General features: G+C 40.3%; 4 non-coding genes across 4 annotated transcripts; 3 read left to right on the forward strand and 1 right to left on the reverse strand.

Moving 5' to 3' along the window:
* Window positions 1-14023: 14023 nt before the first annotated feature.
* TRNAI-AAU (transfer RNA isoleucine (anticodon AAU)) lies at window positions 14024-14097 on the reverse strand. Its single transcript has one exon. It is a non-coding gene; the product is annotated as a tRNA-Ile (tRNA).
* Window positions 14098-14828: 731 nt separating this feature from the next.
* TRNAI-AAU (transfer RNA isoleucine (anticodon AAU)) lies at window positions 14829-14902 on the forward strand. Its single transcript has one exon. It is a non-coding gene; the product is annotated as a tRNA-Ile (tRNA).
* A 6131-nt stretch (window positions 14903-21033) lies between these two features.
* TRNAI-AAU (transfer RNA isoleucine (anticodon AAU)) lies at window positions 21034-21107 on the forward strand. Its single transcript has one exon. It is a non-coding gene; the product is annotated as a tRNA-Ile (tRNA).
* A 2493-nt stretch (window positions 21108-23600) lies between these two features.
* TRNAI-AAU (transfer RNA isoleucine (anticodon AAU)) lies at window positions 23601-23674 on the forward strand. Its single transcript has one exon. It is a non-coding gene; the product is annotated as a tRNA-Ile (tRNA).
* Window positions 23675-24450: the final 776 nt, after the last annotated feature.

Here is a 24450-nt window from a genome sequence, read left to right on the forward strand (position 1 = left end):
GAAACCTTTTCTCAATGGTCCTACCACAGTTTAAGCAGAAATGCAAATTAAATTCCCAATCATTCCTCATTCTCTCCTCAAAAAAAAGACTTGTGCTTGCTCTTCACATCTGCTCCTATAGTTCTCAGTATTCTCTGTCCCTTTCATCTCATGCATTATTATGCAGGGGATGTGTATACAGGTGTATATCCCTTCCTCCTTCTCCGATTTAGCTATTTGATACAGATTCGGAATCGAACCTTTTGTACATTGAATGCCTTACAAGAATGCTAAAAAGATTTTTTTTTTTTTTTTCCTTTTTTTTTTTTTTTTCATATCTACTCTCTTCTGTGTTTCCACCTATGCCATTTACACTTCTCAATCCTTTTTCCCGCTTCCACTCTCTGTCACCAATCTTATTATTTTTTTTTTTGAATTTTCTGGTACTGGTTCTCAAACTGTTCGTTCGGTGTACACAACTGTCTTGCCAAAGCATTCACTTTGCTAGTAACTGTAATCATGGCTTGTTTCTCCTTGAAATCGATACACTTCGCTATCCTCACTTTAGTCTCTCCAGGCATCTCTCAGAATACCTGCCAGATCAGAACTACTGCCATCGCTTGGTCGAAGGTATCTCTCAGCAAGATGTGGACCCAATATCCACTGAACTGCTCTTTCTATCCTATCTGGTGGCTCGCTTTGGCTTGTGTTTGCTTGAGTGTTGTTACTCTGATCTGGGGTGACACCTCTTTCTGCTTCAGCTACATTGCTGGGAGTGTCAACCACTGTATCTGCTCTTTCCACTGAAGCTGTCTCTGGTACTAATTCCTCAGTTTGTGATTGGGACACCACAATTTCCTTTGGTGGGGCATGAATTACTCGGTCGCGACTACGTAAATTATATCCATGGGTCTGAGTAGGTACTTGCTCAGCTCCCTCAGGTCTCACTGAATGCTCTGTCCTTGGTTGGCTCTCCTGATTTCTTGGTGGGAGGGATGACAACGGGATTGATACGGGTAAGCTGGTCGGCCTGGTCAATGTTGGACGGGGAATTATAGGCGGGATAAGATCACAATCCTCCACAAAAGGTTCATCAAAGATCCATGTCTCTTTGGGCACTGATGTAGTGCTTGTTTGGTCTGGTGAATTGCTATCCTCTGATTCCTCTGACTCCTCTACTCTCAGTTCGGGAAACACTTTCCTGTCAATAACCTTTGTTAATCTGTCCACGTGCACAATTTGTTTATCTTTTGGGTTGTACAGGTGCTGTATTTCATAATTCACTAATGATGGCTGACTGATCACACGGTAGGGACCTGTGCTCAAACGCGCCAATTTCTTTGTAGTGCCCGGTTTTATCTTAGGGGTAAAAAGATAAACAAGGCTTCCTACACGGATGTTTTTGTCTACTGCAACAGATGCTCTACGATCCTCTTGCCTCTGCACTGCCTCTTCCAGGTGCTGAGAGACGATTTCATAGGATCTGCGAAGGCGTGCACACAATAGTTCTGCATAGTTTTCCAAAGACGCATATGAATGTCTCTCTTTGGAATGCCATAAGTCGGAAGGCAACACCAAATCTCTGCCATACATTAAAAAGTTTGGCGATTCCTGTGTGGAACTATGGGTTGCCGCGTGGTACGCAGCGATTGCTAGTGGGGCCATGACATCCCAGTCCGTTTGAGACTCGTTCACTACATGAGACAGGATGTTTGCCAAGGTGCGGTTTAGACGTTCGACCTTTGCATTGGCTTGGGGGTGGAAGGAACTCGTATGAAGCTGATGAATATCTAGCTTTTTACACACCTGTCGTAACAGTGATGACATGAAGTTAGTGCCCTGATCTGTTAGGATGTATTTAGGAATCCCATGTCTCGAGATCACATTGTTTATGAAAGCTGTGGCCACTTCCTCAGCCTTCTGGGTATAAAGCGGGCTTACTTCTGCGTAACGGGTAAAATTGTCTATTGCCATCAGTAAATATTTGTGCCCTTTCACAGTCATTGGAAGGGGTCCCAAAATGTCCAAGGACACTCGGACCCAAGGTGAGTTCTCATTAGGAACTCTCATCAGGGCTGCTTTTGCCTTAGGGTTATACCCTCTACGCTCCAAACACGATGGACAAGTCTCCACATAATTCTTGACGTCGCCAAAAAGGCCTAGCCAGAAAAAGTGTTTTCTAACCTTCTCTAACGTCTTGTGTAGGGCCAGGTGGCCCCCGCTGAGAAAACCGTCGTGACAGGACTTCAACACTTCTGCTTTCAAGCTGGTTGGAACTACTAACTGTTCACAGGGCTCTGAGCGAGTAGCTCCATGGTCAGGTAAACTGTAGTGATACAGTATCCTGTCCTCACTCAGATAGAAGGAATCTGGGACTTTGCTTGTTGCCTGTAGTGTTCCTTCTAATTGCTCAATTAACTCCTGCAAATTAGGGTCCTCTCTTTGGAGATTCCTAATCAAAGTTCTGGTTTGTTGTTGCGGCATGATCAGTGACTCTATGGTGGGATTTGCTGCTATAGGAGCAACTAATTCAGCAGTTTTGGATTTCTTAAGCTCCTTTTGTCTTTCCTCTTCCTCTAACACTGGCCTTGAAAGGAAATCGGCATTTGAGTGAAGTCGACCCGGCCTGTATATGATTTTGAAATTGTATTCTTGTAGAAGCATACTCCAGCGAGCTAATCTGGGGGATGGCTTCTTTAAGTGAAGAAGATAGCTTAATGGTTGGTGGTCTGTTATTAGTGTGAAACTGGAGGCTATTAAGAATGGTCTGAACTGTGATACCGCAAAAACTATTGCCAAAGCTTCCTTTTCTGTGGTACTATACATAGTCTCTGCTTTCTTTAGTAGTCTGGAGGCGTAAGCGATTGGCTGTCTTTGATTTTCGTCAACTTGTTGTTCTAGCACAGCCGAGATTGCATAATTAGATGCGTCAGAGGACACAAAAAATGGTTTAGAAAAGTCAGGGTAAATCAATAGGGGTGGTGTGGTCAAAGCGACCTTGAGCTTGTCGAAGGCCTCTTGGGCGGCACTGTTCCAGAAAAAGGGGGTGTTCTTTTTTGTAAGTTGGGTTAGCGGCCTGACTATCTCTGCGTACTCTGGGACAAACTTTCTGTAAAATCCTGTCATCCCAAGAAACGATCGCACTTGCTTCATTGTTCTTGGCTCTCGACACTCTCGAACGGCCTTCACGTTCGCTGGATCGGGACGGACACCGTCCTTATCAATGAGATGACCTAAGTATTTTATTTGCTCTTTTAGGAACTCACACTTCTTTGGTTTCAGCTTCAGATCGTACTTTCTCAGGCGCTGGAAAACTTTCTCAAGCTTCGAAAGGTGTGAGGACCAAGATTTCGACACTATGATTATGTCATCTAAGTAAGCGAAAATGGAATCTCGTTGTAAATTATCCAAGACAAGCCCCATTGCTCTCACAAAACTAGATGGCCCATTTTTTAACCCAAAAGGCATGCGCCGGTATTGTAGCAGCGATTCCCCTGTAGTAAAAGCTGTCTTGTGGCGGTCCGCGGGGTGCACTTCAATCTGGTGGAATCCGGCTTCGAGGTCCAAAGAGCTGAAGTAGCGCGCGCCTCCCAGAAGTTCAAGTATCTCACTCATGGAAGGGATCGGGTATGCGTCGGAGATCGTCTTGGCGTTAAGTTTCCTAAAATCAATACATAACCTGTATCCCCCACCTCGCTTCTTCACCAGGACGATGGGCGCGGCATACGGAGAGCAGCTGGGTTCAATAATGTTTGAATCTAGAAGTTCTTGGACCTGGTTGCGAATCTCATCCTTTAGTAAAAAGGGGGTTCTATAAGCATTCTGTCTAACAGGAATGTTGTCTGTCAATTTAATTCTGTGTTGGATAACTTTTGAGTTGCCTAGTTGGGCTGGTGATTTGGCAAACACATCCCAGTATTTGCGTAACAGGTCTGATAATTGGTGTCTTTGATCGGCAGTCAGGTGATCAAGCTTAAAGTCCTCTATGGTTACTGGAGAAACTTCCCTTTTGCCTCTTTCCTGGCTCTTAGGGTTAATTGATTGAGGATTCAGGTTCTCCAGACACGCAATACCCATGCCTTTTGGAAGATGCAGCGGTTCCGCTGTTAAATTGGCGACGAGCACAGATATTTTCCCACTTTCGTCTACCTGGTCTACCGAATATTTCACTGCTAAATCATCCCGGCTTAAGTTTGAATTTGGCCCTGCTAATACTAGTTGTTTGGGAGGAGCAGCAAGCTGGTCACAAGATACTGTTACCACCTGTTCTGTGCTTGCTGGGAGCACATGTTTACATGTAAGCTTAGCAACTGTGGGTGTGGAATCCACCAATTGTTGCCGAATATCCTCTTCCCTCAGGCAAATCCCTAATGGAACTGATCGTATGATCCCTTTACCTAAGTCTAGGCTGAATGAAAACTTCCTTAATATGTTCAAGCCGAGGATGATATCATATTTGCCACTAAAATTTTTTGAAGTAACCAGAATTTTCTCCCTAAAAGTTGCCTTATCTAATTTAATATTAGCAGTTACTGTAGTGTGTATTGGCACAATGTTTCCCGAAACTCCGGTTACAGTTAATTCTGGAGGTCTGAAATCTAACGATGTATCATTTTTAATTTTATTAAATAAATCTGCACTCATTAAAGAAACGCCAGCACCTGTGTCTAAAAGAAATCTAGTTTTAATGTTTTGCACAGAACCCAATACCACAGGTAGTTTAGTATTATCCTCCAGAATGTAAATGCCATGTTGTGTTCTGATATCTCTGACTTCTGGCTTACTAACTTTACTAAAGTTAGGGGTTGGCAAAAGGGTTTTATTACATCGCGGATCCTTCCTACTAAGTTTAGAACCCCTTTTTAGTCATAAATTTCTATCTCTATCTCGCCTGTAGCTTCCAGTATTTGTATAATTATTTTGTCTGCCCTGAAATGTTTTTGGCCGAATTTGCCCCTGAATATGCTCATTCCTATATGTTCCTCTCCTTATCCTAGAATAAGAGTCTATATTACTCCTATTATGATCAGCATAATACATTCTATTGGCAGCTTGATCTCGATTTTCATTAAAATTACAATATTGATTATTAGCATAGGGCGTCCTAATTTTTGGGGATGCAGTGTACATGTCCGTTTCGTAATTCGTGCACGGGCGACTGCGGAAAAGTTGAGTGGGTTGATGGAAGCTCGGACGACCGTCAAAAATGCGTCTTTCCCTTCGTTCGCGATTTTTTACCATATTTCTGGCTGCCTGCTGCCGGCCGTAGTATGGCAAGATTATGCGTCTTTCCGGGCGGTCAACGACCTCTGGTCTGAAGGTCACGTTAGCGTCGGTTAGCGGATCTACTGCGCTGTCCGAGTGGAGGTAGGTAGCGCCTAATGCTGCCTGACCGTGGGGAGGGGGAAATTTTCCCACCTTCATAGTTTGCATCTGCTGACTCAGGGCGGCTATCTGTGTCTCTAAATTGTTGATTGTTGCGTGATTTATTGATAATGAACTTAACGATTGTTGTAAGTCGCGTATTTGATCTTGAATGGGTTCAAGAATGTGTTTGGGATTGTTTTCCTGTTGCTCCCGTTCATTCTCGGCCCTTACAGGACTATTAATAACATGTACAGGGACAGTTTTTGTGTGAGTAAGTTGGTCATTAATTTCCTCTCTTTTCGAAATCTCGATTGCCTGTGAAAATGTTAAAGGATTGTGTGTGAGCACCATTTTTCTAATTTTTCCAGATATGCCCCTAAGGAATTGGGCCAGCATTGCCTGGTCTAAAATGTTTAATACTTCAGGTGTCTCTCCCTGAATTTTGAAAGCTGCCCTTGCCAAATTCCTCATGCGCACGCTATAACTCGCAATGGTTTCCGAAGGTTCTTGCACAGCACTGGCGAACTGCTGAAGGGAAGTGATAATTGGTTCCGTTTTTTCGAACTGAGCTAAAAAAGCATTCTTAAATATGTTGTAATTCTTTTCCCCGCGTAATTCAAAGGATTGGGCTAAAAAGTCTGCTGCCGAAGAGCGAAGTTTAGATTTCGAGACTGCCAACAGTTCTCTGTGTCCCCAGAGTGCTAATTCTCCAACACTCTCCAAAGTTTCGAAAAACAATTGGACTGAAGGGCCTTCATCATTTTTGCCAAAGAATAATGGCACAAGACTTAAAAAACCTGCGATATTTGCTGAATGCGGTCTGTCTGGTTCTGGGGTGGGTGGTGGCTGTTGTGTTTGAGGTAGGGGGGATGATGTTCCTGTTGTTTGAGGAATCTGATCCTCCATTTTTTTTAATTAAATTTACTAGGAATTGGGAAATTTAATTGCTAATTTTGGGCCCCTGTCTTCCAAAATAATGTGACTTACCTGTTGCTGAAACAAAATTATGATGTTAGTAATCACTTATTTAAAACAAGAGTGTGTTATAGCATGTAGTCATTTGTTTATTAAATCTAATTATAAAAATAGCAATAATTTATTAATTAGTGTAGATGTCCTGTGTTGTTGCAAAGGAGTAATGCCTCCTACCTATTCTCTTAGTGCACGAAATCAACAGTCTTACTACTTATCAGTAATCCCTTTAGATTCTTTCTCTTTGTGACTTCTTCTTCTGTGTAGACAGTTTTTCATCCCGCAAAATATTTAATCCTGGTCACGGCACCAGTGTTATACTGGGGGGGGGGGTTATATACTTCTTGCTTGCTTATTAATTACTTACTTTCGTTCGTTCGGACTTCTCTGGACAACACATCTGTATGGCGGGACACTTTCCTTCCTTAATCATTTGTTCAATGATAACCCCAGTATACTCATGTGATTGTCTAGTGGTTTTTCATATTAGGACAATGATCTCGGCCCTCGGTAACCTATTCAAGGGAATAGGAACTGCAGCTTCGATCAGGGCGTTGTGTCAATACTCAAACCCTTTCCAATTCTAGGCAGAAATTCGAGTATCCGCAATAAAAAGTTCTATATATAATCATTCGTGTGAATGGAGAATAGGCCTGAGGCATATGTTTAAAACAAAATATAGTTTAATATACTCCGCTATAGAATTGATACATGTATGAAAACTACTGCCCTAGCGGCAGTGACAAGCAAATCCTAAATCATTTGGTTACAATAATATAAACTGACTTTATAGAAGTATTTAAGAGTTCTTAGCATTTATTGATGTTTTGGAAATTAATGGGTTCTTCACATAGGTGTTCTTCGTGTGGATACTTCATCTCAGGCAAGGACTAGCATATGACATAATGGTTGTACAAACATGATGGGGTCAATACTAAAAATACTGCACTATTTAGGATAGCATGCTTAAGATACATCATTTACCTATTGTTAATTTGTGAAACTGACAATCTAAGTGATGCGCTATTTAAGATAGCGGTATTAGGACATTTTACAATTTATCAATGCTAACATAATTAATTATATTATTGAGGAGTAAGGTTTATGTATAGCTGTGGGATGACTTACCTAAATACGGATGACTCATTCTACGGGGGCGGAACTCGGTGAGGGGATTCCGTGCTTTCGCAGCCTTCCTTCGGGTTCTGCTATCTTCGCTCGCTCATTCTATATCTTCTTGCGCTGTTCTTCAAGCTTCTCTCTGTACAGTCATTCTGTAACGTAATTCCCGTTTCCAAAAACTTACTGTATTTTTCACTCTCTCTCATACAGACTAACTAACCGACTGCTTCTACCAAAAGCCACCACAAAACAACAACCTCTCGCTCATCGTCCACCAGGGTATATGCTCCTTATCGCATGAACTTTCGCCTCACACCGAGCTTGAACTAGCGTGGGACACTTTTCTCACGCGGTCAACATCAGACACACTGACCAGTATTTGTCAGGGAGAGCGAAGCTCGTATTTTCGTGGACTTGTGAACTTACTTCTACGTAGCGACTGTTATCTTCAGTTAGGAAAATAATGGCAAAGGGAATTTATAACTGAGAAAGCAACTAAGTCGAATTTAACCATTCTATATTTGACAAGAAACTGATAGCGGTTACTCATGTACGATTGGCATTTATATTTTCTGCTGAAACGGTCAAAACAACTCTTTAGCAAGAAGGGGCACAGCAAAGGGGGGGGGAGGGAAATGCATGGGAAATATCTGTAAATTAATATGAAAAATGTGGGCATTTTACAAATTTTAAAACCGCCTTCGCTTGACTGTTTTGCAAAAGTAAAAGAATAGTAAACAAGTCTTATTACTAAAAGAGCGCCTTCCTTCGCAGACATAAGTACTTTTCCATTAGGTCATGAATTATTTATTATTTATTCTATTTTGCTTTTATACAATCATCCCCTGCACAGCATGCAAGCTAGAAGGGTGCAAAAAGAGTACTATACTTACAAAATACTACAATACTACAATGCAATGACAGTATTGATCTACAGAAATACTATATTTACAATTATCATTTTATGTTTACATAAAATATAAGGAATTGGATAAATTGGACTTGATAGGAGAGTCCTAGAAATGCAAGGTGAAACGTCACTGGTTCCTCAGATCAAGAGAGAATACACAGTTGGTTCTTTCTTCACATTCCCCATAGGGTTCAGTCGTGGCTCACTCAAGGCTGCGATAAAAGTTTTCCTGGATTGTTTTTTGTATTCTTATTTTCGGTTACTTTGTACTGGTGAATTTCAAGTTCATTAAATATTTTATGATATTTGCTGTAAATATATTGTTCAGGCAGACAAGGCTGTAGACTTTAATCTTTAAGGGAAACTGAGAATTCTGTCTGCATCTGTGCCGGGATCTGGGACCTGTAACAATTTCATATATGTTGGGAACATCAACTCTTCTGGTCTGTAGTTTCGATACAGTGACGATATTTTTTCTTAGGAGACGAGGAGCTTCCAAGGTGTCATGTCAAGGTTGTCGTGTAATGTCGATTGGGATATAGTGAACGGCATCCCTCGTATGCGGTTTGGCCATCTTAAAATCCAATGTTCGATGCCAAATATCTTTTTTGTGGCATGCCGGTGCGAAGACTAGATCTCTGAAGCATAGAGGGATGGGTGCGAGACATCTTGGTATATTTTGGTATATTAGGGACACGTTGTGGCAACTTGTTAATTCCTGCCGGATTGCCCAAAATGCCGCATATGTTTTGTTTCTAGTTTGGCGGAAATGCTCCTGATGGAAATTCTCATTGATGAACACGTGTGTATTGTTTTTATAGTGGCTCTTCGTGAAAGTCATCTGCGCCGTTTTGTCATGGTTCAGTTTCAACCCAGCGGTTGCAAAGTTTTGACAAGGAGACCTATTTCCACAGAAAGATTTTGGCTGATTTCCAATGCACTATGTGGACTATCAGAAGTGAGGGATAACTTTAGGTCATCTGCATAGGAACTGAAGTGGGGATGTGAGGCGAGAAATGATTCTAAAAGTGCAGCAAATAGGGGTAGCTCATATCACTCACCCTCCGAAGGATGCCCCTCCTGACACCGATGTTCACCGAGTTTCGGCTGCATGAGATTATTAACTTCCTCGATTCCAGCAAAGACGTAAGGATCTGGAGTACTGTACCAGAGATTTTAAAGTAACGTTGAAGGAAATAAAGTAGGATAAGGACAGAGACATTATTGAAGGCAGTTATATATACAGGGTGTCTCAAGAATACGCGGCATAACTTCAGCAATGAGTTCCCCATATGTAGACAATAAAAATATTTTATATCAACATAGTATCGGAAATTCTTGGTTTCCGAGTTTTGAAGGTCTGTCTATGACACTTAACTGTTCACATCACCTTATAGTAATTGTTCAAAATGTCCACCTTCTGCCTGAATACAGGCCTCACATCGACATCTCATGGACTCGCGAAGACGATGCCAAATTCCTGGCATGTTTCATATTGTCTCACAACCTGCCACAATTCGATTGCGGAGAGTTTCCACATCAGCTACCGGAGTCGAATACACCAATGACTTTAAATGGCCCCACAAGAAGAAATCTGGTGGGTTTAAATCCGTTGAGCGTGGAGGCCAGGCAGTTGGTCCACCCCTCTACTTCAAGAGTCTTAGATCTTGGTCGTCCTCTGTCGGCAGCACGAGGTGTAAATGTTCCATGTTCACAAAGGCGGCGATGGATACCTTCAAACGTTTTCCTGTCTGGACATCTTCGTTCTGGGAATCTTTCGTGGTACAAACGACGAGTCTCCAGAGCATTGCCGTCCTCCAAACCGTACATAAAGTGCATATCCGCTTGCTCCTGATTTGAGTACATGGTCAGAATGGAAAACCACCAGATTCTGTCAGTACCTTGTGATGAAGGAAATCACCTGCGGGAGATAAGACATTCCGGTTAATAACTCGGGAACCAAGCATTTCCGGAACTATGTTCATATAAAATATTTTTATTGTCTACAAATGAGGAACTCATTCCTGAAGTTATGCCGTGTATTTTTGAGACACCCTGTATATATAACTTTATATATATAACTTTTTATTTATGTAGGTATTTTGTATTTTGATTATATATAAATTACATCAGTCTGCGATTTGCTGTTTATAGATTCTCGATTCTATAGAATAATTATATTTTAGAAGTTGTAGATCTGTGTTGAATAACTGTATGTAGGTGATGAGGCTGATTAGAGAATTAGAGAAGCAATGGTTAACTATTGCTGGACGAGTGAGTTTTCCGAAGACCTTTAGTAAGTTGTATCCAATAGAAATTGGGCGGAATCTTTAGGTGATTAGATTTAGGAATGGGTTTAACGATGTAAGTTTGGCAAATCAATGGGGCAGATCTAATTTCGAGAATGTTTTGATAGATGTGTAGCAAGGCACATCAATATATACAGAAGAGATTTTAAGTGGTCCCAGTGTTGCTTTGTTGGGTCGATCTTTTATCACATTTATTAGTTGGTGCTTTGAGATCACAATGTTCTTCGTCGTGGTTGGAAGTCCAAGTGCTCCATTAGGTAGGGTAGTTGAAATACGCTGTTCATCTTTTTCAATGAAAGAAGGATTTATCCAGCCTTTAACTAGTTTACTCTCAAAATCAGATTTGTTTCTATGTCGAAGTATTCTGCGAGATTGTTTGACTCTTGAAAGAAAATGGCGATGATATGCTGTTTTCTTTTTGATCTGAGAAATTTTGCTCTGTCTCTTTTATAGATCTCATGGTCAATGAGAGATCTGGACTACAGCCTTCTATAGAACTTCAGCTTTTGAATAAACATCCTTTTGGTAAGATCATCGAACAAGTTCTTGGTTTTATCTGAAATGCTAACTCTCTTGGAGGCTCCCACAACAGCAATTATCCACAACTGTTCAGAAAGGTTATAAGTTGCATCTTCAATGGGCATATTATGTATGGGCTCCCAGTCGTAAGTGGCCAGTTGTTGCATGACGAGCTGTGGTCTTGGGAATTTAATTGAGAAGGTAAGTTGATTCTGGGGGTGTTGAAACCGGGTCCCAGCTTTATTTGAAATTGGTGAAAAGGCTCACTGGAGTAGCAGATGGTCAGAGTTAAAAGAAAAGTGGTTGGGCAGAATTTACAGATCCTTCAGGTTGTGGTATATTAAATCCAAAGATTTATTGAATCGTGTTATTGGAGTTGCATGTTTTTGAATTGGCTATTAAAATCGCCACATAGGACTTTTGGAAGGGCCGGAGCGTGGCTTGTAAGTAGCCAGGTTTATAGTTCTTGACGCGATGCATCCGTGTAGTCTGGAAGAAGATAAACGAAACTGATTTGGATAAGCATACACTGATGTTTCATTTTGACACAGTGGACCTTCTAAAGTTTTCTGATTGGATCATTGTGATCCCCATCAGCTGACAATTATCCACATAGAACAATTTGACTCCACCGCCTCGTCTGTTGACTCTAGGGTTTCTAATATCCTTGTATTTAGTTATATGCTGAAGAAGATCGACTTGCCTTGTTTCAGTTAGCCACGATTCAATTAAACCAACGAAATCAAATTCACATAGAAAGAGCAGGGTTTGTAGTGAATTCAATTTATTTGTCAGGCTACGCACATGTTGAAGGAAGAATTGGATTTGGCTACCTCTCGTTCTGTGGCATGCAAAAATCTTTGATTGCTATGTTGGTGGTAGTTGAGAGACTCGTTCTGTAGTGTGTCTTCGGGGTCCTTCTGTAAAAAGTTTTATCAGAGTTCCGGAAGGGGAGCAGCACTTCTTATCAAGGATGGTATCAATACTTCTGTTCTGACAAGTAGTTATGAAAGATACATGTATGGGATGTTTTGTTTTAATTGCTCTGACGTCCACTTGAATCCCGTAGTCTTTCGGGAAAAACATCTTGAATTTTGTTCCGTATGTATGGCAGTAATCTGATACAATTGTTCTAGTCTTTTAATTTGGCTCTCTGAGGTATTGTCTTGCTTTGTTAGATGCCAGCATCCATTGAGGACTTCTATGGGTATGTTAGGTAGGACTCTTGATGCTAGCGCTGTAGTGTGTGGCTCAGTCGCTATGGCTGAGGCAATTTGTGCATAAGTGGGCTTAAATCGCTGGAATTGTGTTGTAGTTTCTAAAGTTGTGGAACGGTGAGGGGGGGGAAGGTAAAATTTTCGTCATTGATGGGCGATCTCACAAGTTCAAAATTTTCAGCAGGTTTTTGGAAGTTGACGGTACTGTTTGGTAGATCTGGATGGTAATCATTCGATTAATTTTAAATCATTAATCCATCAGCATTTTGATCAAATTTGAAGAAAAAGTTCTTCTCGTCCTTAGGCTGTGAAAACTTGTGTCATGACTCTCCGATGCAATTAATGAAGGAGAATTTTTTAGAATAGAAATGGGCTTGGATGAAGGATGATTGACTTGACGAGCTGAGCGATTCACAGACAAATTGTCGTAGGTCTTGAAGGCTTTTCTTCACTTCAGTAAGGTCTTGTTTTAACAGGGTGTTTTGAAAATTGAAAAATCGCGAATTGAAAATAAATTATTTTTAATGAGCTGCTCTGTATGGGAATGGATCAAGTTGATCCAGATGTTGACCAGAGAAAGCATTCGATGTGACTTCCGTTTTCAGTTGACAGATTGTATTTGTTTCTGTAACGACAACTTTGGGGTGACTAATTTCCAATTTTAGAGCAGGGCAGGTTTCTATACTTCAAGTGGCTGCGAGTGTTCTTCTTGATTATCTGAGATAAATGACGCAAGTTGAGGAGATCCACTCTCTGCGAACACCGAAATGTGTTCACTTGACTGAATATGGGTGTACTGGAGAGAGAGAGAGAGCTGTTGGCTGGGAGTGGTTTAGATTCACATTTTTAACTTCATCTCCAATTTCTCCTTTAGTTGACTTAGTGTGGGGGGGGGGGGCTGATATTTTTCTCTTTTTACTTTAGACAGAGTCATTTTAGTCTACGTTTTTTCCCAAGCAGTCTAATATCAAAAGAGAGACATTCCTCCCCATGAGTTAATTGACAAGAAATACAGATTATTGTAACAGTTCTTTCTTTGGGTACAACTTCCCAGATCTCTCTCTCTTTCTTTTAATTTGCTCTTGATTTCTTGCATTTTTTTTCGTTCCATCTGCAGCTCGATTTAGTGCGAGTGGTGTGTGTTGTTTATTAAGGTTTTCAAAAAAAATTTAAGTTTTCGAAGTTCAGTTCCCAAGAAAAGCAGAATTCAATTGAACCCTGTACCGTAAGAATGTTCATTTGTGAAACCGATTAACTTTACTGCCTTTCAGTGAACAGCGATGGAGAGTTAAGCACAACGTGAACATTCGCCGTCCAACACTCAGTGGGGAGTACGATTGACCTTGGGTTTTTCGCCAACACAAAAGGGCAGCTTCCATAACCTTAGCAATAGCGACAGACAAAAATTAATATAAAAGATTATTTTGTAAAAATCAGCTTCAGTAGAGGTTACCATCGAATCCAGGGTGATGAGACGAGAAAAATTTATGTAAGTGATATATTTTAGAAAGCATAAAAGCGCTTCAAACACGAGGAGCTTTGTTGCATCCAACCGTGATGAATTTCGATTACAGTATAAGGAATTACGATCCCTTTTCGTAAGGGACGGTTAATAAAAGCATTACTCTTGGCCCGTGAGGGGATCGAACCCACGACCTTCGCGTTATTAGCACGATGCTCTAACCAACTGAGCTAACGGGCCATACAAACGTTTTTTCTATGAAAGATGTATTCAATTAACAAAGCAACATTGGTTTATCATATGGGACATACGAGACATTCTTTACTGTTTAGAAGGTTCCCGGGTATTCCTTACAGTCCCCGATCATCCATGGTTTAGAGTCTGTGCATAGTCATCCAAGTGTGCGATGATGATTCCTTCACTTCGGTTGGTGTTTAGCGTTCTGTTGTATGATAGAACCTCTTAGCAGCCAGCCAGACAGAAGAAATGCACTTGGGGAAATTCGGCCACACATCAGGAAGTTCCTTGGGTAAATGAGTTAGCTTGCCAAAGCAGTCATGTGATGCTTCTCTGAGTGGGTGCAGAGCCAAACAGTGGTTTACACCACCGGCAGGAACAACGCCCCCGTGGGTAGCACAGCTGGGATAATCACCATCTGCAGTGATGGCGATTATCCCAGCTTTTTGGATGGTTATCCCAGCTTAATGGGTCTTTTTCACAACTTCGCTAATTATAGAAATTAATAAAATATAATTCGAGAAGAACCGGCATTATTTTAGTTTTCTGCATGATATTATCAATAACAGCAAGAAGGTACACAACTTTTATGAATAAATAACACTCTGATTAGATATAAGTTCCTACTATTTTACATTTCTGAAGGCTGCTTCAGAATTGCCGAAAATCTTAGTAGACTTCTTGTCAATAAAAATGTATCTTTACTACCATTAAAAATTAATATCTCAGCAAGTGGCTGGTTAGCTCAGTTGGCTAGAGCGTCGTGCTAATAACGCGAAGGTCGTGGGTTCGATCCCCATACTAGCCACTTAAAAACAAGTTTTTAAATTTTACATTCTCTTGATTAAGATACTGACATCGAGAAACTTCGTGAATTAAGACTTCTAAGTCACTCGAAATGTGCTTCAGTTAGTAGATGTTGTTAACACGCAGGTATAGAACACAGGCTACGTTACTTTACTAAAAGAATGCACCCTTATAAGCTGTTATGTTGTAGATCAGTCATAGGCACATTTGAACGACTCAAAATATTATGGAACTCTTACCAAAACTTGTGGTCCTGGGACATTAAACTACCACTTCTAACGTGCATCAGTTAACAATTGTTCCTTGCAGAACTGAGATGGTCGTGAAGTATAAAATTGGCCAATTTTATACATCACGACTGCACAGGATCAGCTTCCACGTGTTTTTATCTTTAGTTAACTTATCGATGTGCCGTCCAGTTCATGCAAATCATTTTGGTTTCATGCAAATAGTTCTGATAAATTCTTCAATTTATTCGGAGTACAGATTCATACCATCATGGACATTAACTTCTTTCTTTTTTTTTTTTTTTATTAGAAAACGAACTTAAAGCTATCGACTAACTTTATTTCTATGATTGCCTGTATTGCCAAACACAAGCAGTGATTATTTCTGGTTACCTCATACGTCACGTCGATTTGACGCAGTCACCTGTTAAGTGAGTACGTATTTTTCTATTACGGTGGATTTTTCTATTACGGTGGAATATTGCGAAAAATGGATGCGCGCACAACCAGGTAAGTTTCAAATCACGACTGCCATATGTTTCATGGATTGCTGACATTTACAAAGAAGTATATATCTGAATACAGTCGCGGATATCTTCGTTTTTCTACCATTCTTCGACCAGGAAAAATTATGGTAAATTAGAACTCCAAATATGGGGTGGTAAACTGGAAGATTCGCTGTCAAACTCGGAGTGGTGCCAACACCAATCATAAACAAAACTTTTCAAGAAAGGTTTGGTAATGTACAATGGATCATTATTCTTTCCTGTCCTTGTAATAATTATTCCGATTAATAAGATATATTTTGCCAGCATTACGTTTTTTTTGCATTGTTTAATGAATTGCAGCACGTAGGTACGAAATTTATATGAATAAATGAATTTTGATCCCATACTGGCCAGGCTATCAAACTTTTAATTCATTTTTTATCCTTATATTAATCTTTCACCACCTTCATTAAGTTATTCCTCATCTAGAAACAGATTTGAAGTAAGTTGTTTTAAGTTGCTTGAAAACGTAATTCTTCAATTAGCAATCATTCTTTACACAAAGTTGCTGACTGCTAATTATACAAATTAATAAAAGATGATTATTGTGATCATTATTATGAAACAATTCTAGTGGAAACTCCAGATAACGTCTCGGCTTTCCAGGACTTCGTCACTGCTATATTTAATAGGCAAAGGAAGATTCTGCTTCGGAAGCCTGGGATTGGTAGAAATGCACAGTTTAGTGTATAAACTGGTTTAACTAGAATCTTGAGAACTTGGTTTGCTGGAACCATGAATTCATGTTGTGGAGTCAGTTTCCAATCCCTGTCTCTTCTGGCAGAAGTAGGTCTACTAATTGAAAATATTGGTGGTACTTCTTGATAGAATATGAAACTGTGACTCCTGTAATCTGGAGATGAGAATCTTGAAATGCTTCGCAACTCGGCTGTGAATGCGGGTATTTTTTTTTTTTTTTTTTTTTTTATGAGACCCCCAAACACGAGAGGTATTATAACCTATAGTACTTAGTACCGTGCTTGGGTTGGAGGTTGAGAAGACGAAAGAAGATATTTGTTGATATTGGACTTGAACTTCAGTAGATTGTAATTTTCAGGAAATACATATGAAGGAAGGTTGTTCCAGAAAACGGCAGTTGAATGAATAAATGAGGAAGATGAAAAGTTGGTTCTGTGGGTTTGAAGTTGGACAGTAAATGGATGTTGGCTGGTGGCGGCACGTGTTCGGACTGTTTTGAAAGAGAGAGCGGGAATTATAGAAGCCAATTCAGAAGAACAGTGCCCATGGAAGTATCTGTAGAAGAGGCATGCAGCAGAAACAGTGCGTCTATGAGAAAGCGAGGGGAGAGACTCTGTTAGAGATGAATCATTAATTAACCTAACTGCCCTCTTCTGAATGGAATCAAGAAGCCTGAGAGAGGTTTTGGGTGCAGCACCCCAGATGTGGGAACAATATTCCATCGCAGGGCGGATTTGCGATTTATACAGAGTGAGCAGCTGTTTGGGAGAAAAGTAACGCCGAGAGCGAAAGAGAAAACCAAGTTTTTTAGATGCAGAGGAAGCAATATTTGTAATGTGCTTGTGCCAAGAGAGATTAGAAGTCAGGGTAATCCCCAAAAGAGATATATCATTTTGCCTAGAAATCGGAGTGTCACTAAAGATAAGCATAGGAGCAGAAGAATCCTTTTTGCGAGATATAAGACAAGATTGAGTTTTAGAAGGGTTGAAATCAACTAAGTTGTCTTTGCCCCACTGGAGAATTACCTGAAGATCGGCATTTAAGGAATTGGCAGCAGATTTTCGAGATGTTGAAGCTGATTGAGCTGGACAAGGTTTCTCAAAATGGAAAGTTGAATGCAATGTGCTATCATCGGCAAAACTATGGATAGGATTTCCAGTCAATGGAAGAAGGTCATTGATATACAAGAGGAAAAGAGTGGGGGAAAGAACTGAACCTTGGGGGACACCGGCATTAGTGGAGAAGTTAGAAGACAGAGAGCCATCTACCATCACCCTCAGTGAGCGATCAGAGAGAAAACTGGATAACCAATTACTAAAAACAGTTGGCAAACCATAAGATGGAAGCTTGTTTAGAAGACCTTTATGCCAAACACGATCAAAAGCCTTTGAGATGTCAAGAGCAACTACTTGTGTTTCACCGAACCTTTCCGTTGAATTAGTCCATAAATGGGTAACATAAGCCAGAATATCACCAGTGGATCGACACTGACGGAATCCATACTGGCGATCGTTGATCAGACGGAAGGTTTCTAGGTAGTTTAAGAGTTGGCGGTTAATTGATTTCTCCATTACTTTAGAAAGAGTAGAAGTAATTGCAATGGGACGATAATTGGATGGGAGGGATTTGTCACCCTTTTTAGGAACTGGCTGGATATGAGCAAATTTCCATGCACAAGGAAAAACACCTTTGGAATAAGAAAGTGAAAAAAGGCGGCAAAGAATAGGAGTGAGTTCAGGAGCACAGATTTTGAGAACAAGTGGAGAAATACCATCAGGACCTGGAGCTTTCTTAGCATCAAGGTTCATCAAAATCCTTCTGATATCCTTTTGACGGAAGACCACAGGAGGCATTGAATGGAGCGTGTTAGGAATGGTGGGAGGTGTTTTACCAAGATCATTAATACATGAGCTCAAAGAAAAATGGGATGCTAGCAGGTCAGCTTTATCCTTGGCTGAAGTGACAACAGAACCATCTGGTTTGGACCGAGGTGGGAGCAGAGATGAGCAAAAGTTGCGGCCAATAGCTTTGGCAAGAGACCAGAATGCTCGGCTACCATTAGGGCAAGAAGCAAGTTTTCTACTCTTAGCCTGTTCAAACTCTAGTTTGGACTGATTAATAACTGCTTTACAATTGTTGCGAGCTTTGGTGTAGGCAGAAAATGAAACTGAAGAATTGGAAACAAGCCAATTACGATATGCAACGTTCTTCTCTTGGACAGCCTTAGCACATTTATTGGAAAACCAAGGTTTAGATAAAGGACGAGATTTTAAAGTGGAGTGTGGGATAAAGGATTCCATTCCTGCAAGAATAATTTCACTGACACGATCTGAGCAAACGTTGACATCAGAAGTTTTGAAACAGTAATCAGACCAAGGAAAAGAAGAAAAGAAGTCTCGCAGGTCATCCCATTTTGCATTCTTGTAATGCCAACAATACGAGGTTGGGAATAGCCATGAGATAAAGGTTCCATTGGAGAAGAGGCAATCACCAAGTTGTGGTCTGAAGTGCCTAAAGGACCTCTCACTTCAACCTTGTACTTAGAAGGGTTGTTTGTGATAAAAAGATCAAGCGTATTGGCTGTATGATTAAGATTGTCCGGTATTCTTGTAGTTAAATGAACAATCTGTGCTAGGTCATTAGTAATTGCAAAAGCCTCAGCATCTCGACCTGCTGGGTCGGTGTGACTAGAAAACGGAAGCCAGCTGGAGTTGTGAACGTTAAAATCACCAAGGAAAATTACCTCACTGTTAGGAAAGTTGGACTGGAGAAAGTCAAGTTGCAAAGAGAGGAAGTCAAAGAGCTCCAAATGATTAGTGGAGTTGGGAGAACGGTAGAGACAACAGATGAATTTTACACAATGAGGAAGAGAGATTTTAAGCCAGAGAAGATCAAAGAGAGGAGATTCCAAATTGCCAAGTCTCTGACAGGGAATATCAGAACGGACATATGCACAAGTACCACCTTTGAGGCGAAAGGAATCATAAAGCAAATAATTTGGACATCTGAGATGAGCAGTAGTTGAATCAACTGATAACTGAGATTCAGTCAGAAAAAGTACATGGGGTTTGGAAGACTGCAAGTGGAAATGGACATCGTTGAGATTAGAATTGAGACCACGTATATTTGTGAAATGAATTAGGAAGTCCTTGGGAGGTTTAGATCTTTTCGCAGATAAGCTTGCTCTATTATTTTGACAATTCATGGTGTATTCAATAGTAAGAAAAAGTGGGTGGGACATGCTGTATGAAGTAATGAAATTTTTGGATATGGCGTACATGTGGTAAGAATATACCCAGATCCTTGACATAACGTGGCCTCGACAATGCTCCCCGCATACACACTACTCGGACTCCCTCCAGTCACTATCTAGCAGAGTAGAGGTAGCAAGATTATACACTAGCTGATCCGGAAGCTTCCTAGAGAGTTACCAATAGGTTCAGTCCGGTGTACTAACTAGCGGCCGGCCTGCGAACACCGTTTTAGAGCTGTACCCTCGAAATGTAAGGAATATTGGATCTCGCCACGACATTCATCATAACCTCAAAAATCATCAATCATACTGCATGATGGAAGAGATAGGGAAGGGTTGGCCGGAACTTAGCTCTAGAGACTAAACATGGGTTCCACCACTTCAAGCCTCCAATAAGCAAAGTGGTGGTATTTCACCGGTTGATGAGAGTCATCTACCACCTAGTACTGCCTGGTAACATAGAGGGGTGGCGTTCCTCCATGTGGTGTGGGCGCCACACCTCGACCCCTGCTTACGTTGGTTCACACCTGGATGGTCACCCACCATGTACTTGTGCATGAAGGTTATACCCAGGATTACTACCCCGTTATACCCAGGTATAGAAGATATGTACAGTATTATAGTTACAAGGCTCAGCTCATAGTTTTCATATGAAGGATTGTGCTGTGTGACGGAACAGAATGAATGAGTTCGTTTCGATTCGAATGGACAAGGTTGTGTTATTCTGTTAATCAATGTGGGTGGGTATTTACTTCCACTTCCGCATCCACATAATCGACGTTTTCGGTTTCTTCTTGATATCCCATGACAATTCATGATGCTGTCATCTTTGTTAATGATTGTCACGGGCGGCTCCTTGTGCTGGCTCATGATACTACAAAGCTCCTTGTTCTGACAGTTCTATCTTTGGCAGTTACTTGGGTTCTAGGCTTTTCTCGACGGACTACCTGATTCCTACAGACTTTGGGATGTAGATCCTTGAAGAACTCCTTAATGACTTGAAGATTTCCTTATTTGCCGTTATTTTATTCGAGATTTGGTATGGTTTTCTGTAGCTATCTTAACTGATGATGATGTGGACTTTGAAAACGGCTAACAGTAATGTATAACCTGGACTTGGGCACCTCAACTTGGAATTGAAATCTTCTGTATGGAATTTTTTTGTATTGCTTTATTGTGTCGTTTTAGAGCTTCTTTCCACCCTGTAATTGGGCACAAACAGGGGCAGGAGTACATGGTATAATCAATAGCAGCAGAGCTGTTAGAAATAAAGGACACGTTGATCTGAACTAAGTTCCTGCGATTTTACATTTCTGAAGGACACTTCAGAATTGCCGGAAATCTTAGATCTCTTTGCAATAAAAATGTCTCTTTACTATCATTAAAAATCAATTGATTACCGAATGGCCGGTTAGCTCAGTTGGTTAGAGCGTCGTGCTAATTACGCGAAGGTCGTGGGTTCGATACCCATACTGGCCACAAAAAACAATCGTATTTTTCTCTTGCTTTTTAATCTTTCAGTTTCTTGATTAAAATTTAGACAGACGAGAAACATCGTGAATTGAGACTTCTAAGTCACTCGTAACGTGTCTTCAGGTAGCAGTCATGGTTAACACGCAGGTATAGAACACGGAGCACATTATTTAGTAAAGGAGTGTACCCTTATAGGCTATTATGCTATAGACCAGACATGGGTACATTTGAAAGACTCAAATATAGATTTCCAACTTACAATTCAACCTTCATCAACATCATATTAAAATAATTGTGATACAAGTGTTTAGTAGTTTCGTAAAACTAAAAAAACGTATCATAATATAGCGCATAATCATATTCGCTACATATAGGAATGAATATTTTTGTTTTATACCATAATAATAATGGGTTGGTAAACCATAAACAAAAACATCCAAGAAAGGTTTTGGTAATGTACAACGGATCACCATTCTTTCCTGTCCTTCAGTTACATATGTTTCCGTCTAATAATTATAGAAATTAATAAAATATATTTCGAGCAGAACCAGAATTACTTTTTCTTTGCATTGTTTTGTCAATAGCAGCACGTAGGTACCAATTTTTATAAATAAAAGGCACTTTGATCAGATCTAAATTCCTGCGATTTTACATTTCTCAAAACTACTTCAGAATTGCCGGAAATATTAGTATTGTATGTATCTTTGCTAATGTTAAAAATCTGTAGTTTAGTCAGTGGCCGGTTAGCTCAGGTGATTAGAACGTCGTGCTAATAATGTGAAGGTCTTGGGTTCGATCTTCACACTAGCCAGAATTTTAAATCCTTATTTTAATCGTTCGGTTTCTTCATTAGTTACTCCACATCTAGAAACAGCATTGAAGCAAGACTTATTTTAAATTGCTTAAACACGTAATTCATCTGCAATAAAAATCATTCTTTAAACAAAGCTGATGTCTGATAATTACAGAAATTAATAAAATATCAATGTTATGGTAGAATGCTATGAAACAATTCTAGAGGAAACGCCAGATAACTTCTAGACTTTCTCACTGCTGCATTTGATAGCTGAATGGCGCTTCTGCGCCAGGAAGCCTGGGAATTTTAGTAGAGCACAGTGTGGGTTATACACTGGCAGCTTAGCTAGAATTCTGAGAGCTTGGCTTGCTGGAGTCACATTCAAATCTCTATTTCTTCTGGCACGAGTAGGTCTACTAATTGGTAGTCACTCATGGTGGAATATGGCACTGTGGTAAGTCAGGCTCTTGTAATCTGGAGGTGAGGATCTTGAAATACTTCACAACTCGGCTGCGAATGCGGTGTGTACGGTATTATAGTTACAAGGCTAGCTTACAAAGCTCATAATTTCTATACGAAGGTTTATGCTGTGTGATGGAACCGAATGAATGAGTTCGTTTCGATTGGAGTGAGCACAGATGTGGTATTCTGTTCCTGAATGTGGTGGGCGTTTACTTCCATTTCCGCATCCACATAATCGACGTTTTTGGTTTCCTTATGATATCCCCTGGAAATTCATGGTGCTTTTCAGCTTTTTGTTGATGATTGTCACAGCCAGCTCCTTGTGCTAGTTCACGATACTACAATGGTGTAGTATCGTGATAGTGGTGTAGGTTTTTCTCGGCCTGGCACGTTGGGATGTAGATCTTTGGAGAACTCCTTAACGTATTAAGGATTTCATTATTTACCGTTATTTGATTTGAGATTTGGTATGGTTTGCTATAGCCATCTTAAGTGATGATAATGATGTGGACTTTGAAATCAGCTGACAGTTATTTATAAACCGTACATGGGCACTTGAACCTGTACACTTCAACCTGGAATTTAAACTGTCTTCTGTATGGAATTTTTTGTATTGCTTTAATATGTTGTTTTAGACGATCTTCCTACCCTATAACTGGGCATGAGTACATTGTAATTACTTAGATTATCTGTAGATTTAACATCGGAGTTGCCAGGAATTGCAAATCCTGGTTTTGGCAGCAACTACTTAATAAAATAAATAAATATATATATACACAGTTCACCATTCATAACTGGCACTCTCCTATTCTTGTTATTTGGTTTTTACGAGCATTAGCAACTAAGGCCAAATTGCTCCGGGGATATGCGGTGGTCATTTCCTGACCTTTCCGCATCTGGTGGTGACGGGCTTGAACCCCGGTCTAATCAAGAAGCGTGTGCTACGCACTACTGCTCCTTCCCACCTGGCTATTCTTCAGTTGTATCTCTTTCCATCTGATAATTATAGAAATTAATAGAATATAATTCGAGAAGTAGCAGCGTTGTTTTCATTTTCTGCATGGCATTATCAATAGCAGCAGGAAGGTACGCTACTTTTATTAATAAAGAACACTTTGATTAGTTATAAGTTCCTGCGATTTTACATTTTTGTAAACTACTTTAGAACTACTGGAAATCTTAGTAGTCTTTGCAATAAAAATATATCTTTACTTCCCTTAAAATTTTATAAATTAATGAATGGCCGGTTAGCTCAATTGGTTAGAGCGTCGTGCTAATAACGCGAAGGTCGTGGGTTCGATCCCCATACTGGCCACTGAAAAAAAAAACGGTTTTCTTCTTCCTATCTTTTTTATCTTTCAGTCTCTTGCTTAAGGTACTAACATCGAGAAATGTAGTGAATTAAGGCTTCTAAGTTACTCGTAACGTGTCTTCAGTTAGCAGTCGTTAACACGCAGGTATAGAGCACAGGCTACGTTACTTTAGTGAAAGAATGTATCCTTCCCTTATAAGCTGTTATGCTGTAGACCAGACTTACGTACAATTGAACGACTGGAATATTATCGAACTCTCCCCAAAAACTTGTGCTCCTGGAACATTAAGCCACCATGTCTAAAATGTATCAATTAGCAGCTGTTCCTTACAGAACCCACTTTGAAATCGGCGAATATAACAATCAACACATATAACAGTCGTAATTTTCAAATCACGACTGTTATATGGTATTGCTAACGTTTTCAAAGCATTTATCTCTGAATACAGTCGAATTTGTGCCCCACGCTGATTTCAAATCCATTATTAAAACAGAATGCAAGAATCGCTGGTCTCAACTGTATCGAACAAAAAAGGAATAAAAAACTCCCACAGATAGAAAAAGAACCGCAACTGTGGACATCTAATTTCAGGAGAAGCAGGCAAGAAGTAGTTTTGGATAGAATCTGCTTCGGTCGTTCCCATCCAACATATCTGCATTTGTTTATAGGAGAGAACCCTTCCCACTTCAGTGTTCATTCTTCCCACCCCAATTTACAATCAAGCATATCCCCAGTGAATGTTCCAAACGGGAAATCCAGCTTTAGTTCTGTATCCAAC

The sequence above is a fragment of the Mastigoproctus giganteus genome, chromosome 3 (assembly GCF_048544385.1).
Source record: "Mastigoproctus giganteus isolate SK-2022 chromosome 3, ASM4854438v1, whole genome shotgun sequence".
Lineage (NCBI taxonomy): Eukaryota > Metazoa > Arthropoda > Arachnida > Uropygi > Thelyphonidae > Mastigoproctus > Mastigoproctus giganteus.